Genomic DNA, 7,194 nt, shown 5'->3' with positions numbered 1-7,194 from the left:
AAATTCAAGTTCTAATTTTTTGAGAGATAAATATATGAGAATTCCAGGTGTGCTCTAGATGACATAACATATTGTCCTATATATAGTAAAAATACATTCGAAATTTGTCATCGATTATTTTAGTATTTGGTCAACAACCTAAAGAAGACTCGATGTTAATATTCAATGCCTAGAAATTACCATGTTAGCTGAAGAACTAGACAGATGAAACAAAATTTAAATTGTAATCGATTTCTCTGACTGCCGACATCGATGATGGTAACAGAGCCATTAATATGTGGAGCAAAGACATAGAAATTAATGGTATAATAGCATACGAGATGCTAAGCCAAGCTTGGAGCTTGGACCTTGTAGCTCAAGGTCATGTTATAAGACAAGCAGCAGAGCAACTACACTGGACAACAAGGAGGTAACAGAGAACTAATTTCTATATTCAACCAACAAACATCAAAACACAAACATTATTGCTGGCTACACATGGAAATTAAACTCAGTCTCACTCAGATGCGGCTACCAAAGCACAAAACTTTCCTTGGCTTTGCGATGCATATGAAACGACAATATAACTAAAGCAACATTTTCTTACACTAGACCTTGTCCAACCTGGTCACCGAGGATACCTTGCGGACAATATTATTTCCTCTCCATGGTGTATTGCCTACTTACTTCCTGAGTAGCCCTTTGAGCCTGAATATGATCCCTACATCCTGGTGGTGTGTTATTTGCAACACGATCCTTAGCCCACAAGTTTTCAAGCATCATCTCCACCTCCCTCATTGTAGGTCGATCTTCTCCTTCATTTTGTGCACATCACTGCTAATGCGGCTATTTCTTGGATCTCGCCATTTTTCTCTTCCATGACTTGTGGATCTATTATGTCGACTAACTTGCCTTCTGTGAATAGTAAGCCAAAATGTGAAACAAGGCTATCACCATCATTAGACCTATAGATGAATGGTTTATTCCTAGTAAGCAATTCTATAACCAAAACACCAAAACTGTAGACATCACTCTTGTCAGTCAGACGACCCGTGTAATAGTACGTGGGATCTAGGTAACCAATTGTTCCTTGAATTGCTGTTGTGATCCCAATTTGATCAATCGGGATGTACCTTGAAGCTCCAAAGTCTGATACTCTGGCTATTAAATTGTCATCAAGGAGTATATTGGAGGACTTAATATCTCTATGATATATTGGCATAGAAGCTGCTGAGTGTAAATATGATAGAGCTCTCGCAACTTCAAGCGTAATCCTTAATCGATTATCCCATGATAGAGATATTAGTCCTTCAACATGAAGATGATGATAAAGGGTTCCGTTCGATATGAACTCATAGATGAGCAATGGAACTTCTGTTTCGAGGCAACATCCCATAAGCTTCACCACATTTCTATGATTGACTTGAGACAGAATTGCAACTTCGTTTATGAAATCATCTATTTCTCTCTGCACTGCAATTTTTGATTTCTTGATGGCAACGACGTTCAGATTTAATATTCCTTTATACACAATACCATGTCCTCCTCCACCAACCTCACGAGTTTTATCAAAATTGTCTGTGGCCTTCTCTATTTCGCTTAACGTGATGATCATCCTTTCACCTATGTCTGTCTTTTTGGAAACCAAGTGCTGCAATAGCAACCCATGGTTTTGCTTAAAATTTTTGTTTCATTCTTTTCACTCTTTGTAATTGTATTTTGCGTGTTATGAAGGGAGCACCAAGCGCTACAAGCAAAAGAACGAATCCACCGCTGACTATCAGAGCTATCTTTGAACCTGCAAAAATATATGTATGAGTAGTCGATCACAATTCATTTGTACCAATAGCTGGCAATATAATTGGGAGTGAACTAAATAGTAAGCAGTGAATGATCACAATTCATTTGTACTGATAGATGGCAACATTTATTTCTCAAATAAGTTTATTATGAAAATATATTGAGCAATCAGTCTAATGATACTAATTATATACTATAAATATTAATTTTTCTTATATATATTTTGGTCAAAGTTAAAAGCATTTAACTCCTCTGGAAGCTGAGAACGCCTCTTATTTTGGGATGGAGGAAGTATATTTGAGGAACGAGATTTTGAAAACGGTTAGTGGAACCCAACAAATATTCTCCCAACTGTTTTTAGCCACTTGGAAAACTCACTGATTTACTGATTACTTTTTGAGGAACTATTGGAGATGCTCTTAGTTAAAAAAATATTTATTTAATTAGATGCGCTGTTTTTAATTAGATCCGTGCGAATTTTGAAAAAGAGAAGTATTGGAACTGTTCTCATAATTTCTTCTTGAGTTTAGGCTTTTAGAATGAAGTGGCCAAGTGCATGTAATAATTCAATAATGACAAAAGACTTTTGTATAGAACTAGCTTGATCGAGTATTTGAAATGATGATATACATGTGTCATGTGCAGATGGTAAATGGTGTTTATTGCATTGATTGTGAGCTGTTACCTGACAAGGAATTCCTGTTCGTGATGCATCCACCTTTTCTGAAGGGATCCCCATTGGTTCCTTGAGGACATCGGCAATCAAATGTTCCAGGCACATTTACGCAGATTCCGTAGCACGAGTATGTTTCTGGGTGCGCGCACTCGTCAACGTCTAGACAAATATATTAGTTAGCGCTAGATCAACACGTTTAATCTTCTGGGTCAAAGTAATTAGTGCTAGATCGATCCACACAGTTGTTTAGATGTTATCGGACTCACTTCAATTCATACATGTAGAGGTGGATCGAGGTGGAATTTAGTTAGTTCTACTCAAATCCACCCCAGTACATGTGGATTAATGCGAATCCAGCTACATCCAAACAAGATCTAAGACATGTACGCATCTCAATCCATGCGTGTGTTTGGGTCGATTGATATGGAATTTAGGTTAAACTCCACACCAATCCACCCCAATACACAAGGATTGAAGTGGATATAGGAGTACCAAACAAGGCCTAATAGTAATAAGTTGTACTAGTCGCTAATTGTTTATTTGCATTTACCCTATCCGTTCCAAATTATAAGTCGCTTTGACATTTTGATTTCATCCAGCATTTGCTATGTATTTAGACATATTATTATATCTAGTATTATCTAGATGTATAACAGAATGGATGTAAAAAAAATATTAAAAACGACTTATAATTTAGATGGGAGGAGTAATTATCGATGAACTCTTACTTATAGGTACGTACCTTTGCATCCGTTGGGTGTATACGCGTTGCCATCGAAGCCAACAGGGCAGTGGCAGAGATACCCTCCTTGTGTGTTGTTGCAGGTCGCCAAAACATGGATAGATCTCTGGGAATTGGCATTCGTTGATATCTGAAACAAATTAAACAGAGACGATTAGGAGCAAATTAAAATTGTGTTTACTCGGAAGGGAACAAAACTATTCTGACTGCTCAATTTTTACGTACGTACCATTGCATCCGTTGAAGACGTAGGGGTTGCCATCGTAACCAGGTGAGCAGTGGCACCGGTGCCCACTACCAAAAGTAGTGCTGTTCTGGCAAAAGCTGTGGCTGCTGAGGCACTCCGGAGATGTCATGTTGCCTGGACATGATGTGTTGCTGATGACCCACTCTGCCACAGCTGGAAGCGCCCACGGTAATTGCCCGTCCATCCGATAAGAGCTGAGGCGCTCCGCGTCTGCTATGTACACCGTAGCCTGGTCGCCGCTCCATGAGCCGTTGAACCGGCGAAACTGGAGCTGGTAGATCGCCAGGCCCGTCGGGATGGTCGCCTGGCAACAGCCGACGCCGGAGCAGGGGGGACGCCACGAGGTAGCGATTTTCCGAGACAGGTGAGCAGAAGGCGGCACAGGTGCTTAAGATATCGTCGTCCAACGCCATGAGGAGGACCTGGACGTCGCAGCCGACCACCGCGAGCTTGTTCCTTGTGTCCGACAGAACGTACGGACCAAGATCGCCTTGGCCGATGACGGCCCATGTGCCGGTCAAGTAGCTGTTGTTGCTGCTGCTCCGGGGGTCGGGGAGGGCGAGGTTGGACTGGTCGACGCCTTGGACGTTGATGAGCATCGTGCCGTTGGCCAGATCGATCTCGAGCACCTCCGTGCCATAGCCGACGAACAGGGAGCTGTCGTTGGTGCAGGTGAGCTTGAAGCCTTCGTCGCGGTAGCAGCCGGGCTCCACGCCGAACGGGTACTGGATGCCGATGCTGCCGCAGCTGGTGGTGCAGTGGTTTCTCCCGCCCGTGGCTGTAGCTGGTGCCGCGGCGGACGCCTTTGTCGTCGGCGACAGCAGCAGCAGCAACACGGCGTAGACGACGGAGAACATTGTTGTGACTACATACAGAGTTCAGTAGTGGAGTTCAGGCAGCGCGTGGTAACAAGAACGAGACTGACTGATTTCTAAATAGGTTCGAGGAAGGAGCGTATGCTACGGGATTCGCGGACCTAGCGGTGACTTTTAGACAGTTAGACTAGTTACTGTACTTTGTGTGGTGCAAAGGCATTCGGGCCAACAATGCGTACGTTGCGGGGTGCAAAATGGGCCCACAACTGTGTTTCTGCGAATGTTCGTCCGAGCCACTGTTTTTTACTCTGTCCACGCGTGAAGCGGGTCCCCGCTGCCTGACTAACTCCACCGGCCCACTGTTTTTCTCTCTTTTTTTCTTTCTATCGTGGCGCACACTCCAGATGTCCGGCCAGACGTGACAGACCCGCGCGCTCCACCCGCGTCTTGTGCCTCGCCCTCACCCACGTCTTGTGCCTCGCGCCCGCGCACTGCTTAAGCCTCGCGCCCCGTGTTGCTTATGCCTCGCGCTGCGCTCCGCCATACCTCACACCTTCTGCTCGTCCCAGTTCTCTGCGTGGAGCGGTGTGGGCTGCTTGAGACGTTGCTCTCAGGCAGCGGGGGAGCGTGTGTGTGTTCATCTATCTCGTATGTATGTGTGTCCATGCATGAGTTCGTAAACCTGTGAGCTCGTGTATGCGTCTATCTGTTCATCTGTCTTTTTCTCTTGAGATGGCCCCGGTCTCCCCCTTTTATAGTTGAAGGGGGGACAGGGGTGATACATGTGTTTGCTACATGGCGTCCTGTGAGTGGAGGTGACGCTTCCGAGCCCTGTAGCTTGCTACTGTGGTGGCATGGTTGATAGAGCGGCCATGTCCTTGATGTGCTGGAGCAACGCGCCGGTCACATCCGATCCTGTGCGACGTGGGAGGTCCAGTGATAGCTTGACGCAGGGCATGGTGGACGACGTGTCGGTCGCTGTGTGCTGGTAGTGTAAAAAGCCGAGGCTCAGTTGGTGCCGAGGCCGAGCCATCGTGGGGGGCTCGGCGGGCGTGAATCCCGAGGCTGCCGAGACCCTGAAGTGGATTGTCGAGGCTTGGAGAGAGTAGTTGGTCCTGTACACTGATTCCGAGGCTACAGTGACCTGGACTTGACTCCCCATGCCGCATTTGTCTTTAGGGCTGGGATTAGGTAGCACAGTGCAGCATGGGTGTCAGCAGGGGCACAGTGGCAAGCACAGCGGCCGGTAACCCCTGCCCCATCTTGTCCCGGACTGCATGGCGCGATGTGACTCCCGTTTCGTCGGCCACTCTGCTTTACTGCACCGATGTGCGGCTGACGTAGCGGGAGTGGTTGGACGCGTTAATTGGACGTGACGTTTTGTCAGAGAAGTCGGTCGAGCGGTGGCGACGAGGTTGTTGCCGAGCCAGCCTCGAGCGACTCGGAGCATCGGTACTTCGTCCGAGGCCTTATGTGCGGGGCCTCGGGCGAATCGGAGAATCGGTAACCCGTCCGAGGCCTTGCGGGGTAGGGCCTCGAGCGAGGGGGCCTCGGCGAGGCGGAGAGTTGGTTTTTCGTCCAAGGCCTTTGCGGCGCGGGCCTCGGGCAAATCGGAGAATCGGCCGAGGCCTCGTGGTTTGTCCTTTGGCTTTGATATTTGCAAGGTCTAAGCAATTTTTTCGGTTCTTACTTAGAGTACCCCTTTTTATGGTATCCAACACCTTCTACCTATATAAAGGAGGGTAGGGACCTTAGGCTCAGGATCCACCATCTATCACCTCAATCTACAACGTAGCTAGGAGCAACAGTTCCTCTAACTGAGCATATGAATACAAGAGCAGCCGCACCAACTGGAGTAGGGTTTAACGCACCATGTTGCCAAAGCTAAAAGTCATCCGATAGTTGGTGCGCCAGGTAGGGGTCTTTTGCGTACAAACTAATATTGTGTTTTAGATGGGAGTCATCTTCAACTTCAGCGATGAACTAGAAAGAGTGCAGCTAGGCAAGAAGATCATCTTTGGCAAGCTCGACTTCATCATCGACCAATTCGTGGACCTGTGCTTACAGGAGCCTAAACCAAACCGAGGAGGGAGAACAGTCCCTCTAGATCCGCACCTTCGCACACCTAGTGCTAAGTTTGACAAGTGTGCACCACACCTAAATCATTAGATTCACCTAGGTCAAGCTACTAGTTCATACCCCCTTAATAGTATGGCCAAAGGAAAAAGAAAGTCCTAAACTATTAAGTGTCTCTCCAACGTCAAATGATACTTAGAACTAGTCCGTCCTTAACCTTGTCGTCCATCCTTTGAAAACCAAAATGATTTCCATCGATAGGGCATGAAAACCATAATTGCCCAATCAATCACCATTACCATGACCTAACTCAAGTTGCCTTTGCAAAACTCACATTAGTCACAGTAATCTTGTGTCGTCATTAATCACCAAAACCAAACTAGGGGCCTAGATGTTTTCAATCTCCCCCTTTTTGATGATTGATGCCAACACAACCTCGAGTATGTATAAAAGATGAGTGAATTTTTCAACATGCTTGGCTCATATAAGCAATTGACAATAAGAACAAAGGAGGGTTAGGCATGCTTATATGATCCAAGCCAACACAATGTACTCACGAGGTATGAAATGAGCATAAGTACACAAACTAAAACTCATTGTATCAGAGTCAAATGCGGAAGCAAAGCAAAATGAGCATAATCAAGTGACATGACATATATATATCAAGGTAGAGAGCACACATGTCACATAAGTCTCACAATCACACATATTTTACATATAACATAATGCAGGAGAGTAAACGTGAATGCATGAAGTATCACCACAAAAAACGAGTCCATCTCACGTGCTCCCCCTAAATTTAACATACCATCCCTCTCCTCCTTGGCATCAAGCACCCAAAATCTAGGGTCAGACGGCG

The 7,194-nt window shown here is 45.7% G+C and overlaps 1 pseudogene; it reads right to left on the bottom strand.

Annotated features, from left to right (window-relative positions):
• Nucleotides 1–312: 312 nt before the first annotated feature.
• On the bottom strand, nucleotides 313–4,371 carry LOC136505365 (wall-associated receptor kinase 5-like; annotated as a pseudogene).
• Nucleotides 4,372–7,194: the final 2,823 nt, after the last annotated feature.

The sequence above is a fragment of the Miscanthus floridulus genome, chromosome 14 (assembly GCF_019320115.1).
Source record: "Miscanthus floridulus cultivar M001 chromosome 14, ASM1932011v1, whole genome shotgun sequence".
Classification (NCBI taxonomy): Eukaryota; Viridiplantae; Streptophyta; class Magnoliopsida; order Poales; family Poaceae; genus Miscanthus; species Miscanthus floridulus.
Note: the sequence above shows the minus strand (reverse complement) of the source record. Positions and strands in the feature narration are given on the sequence as shown.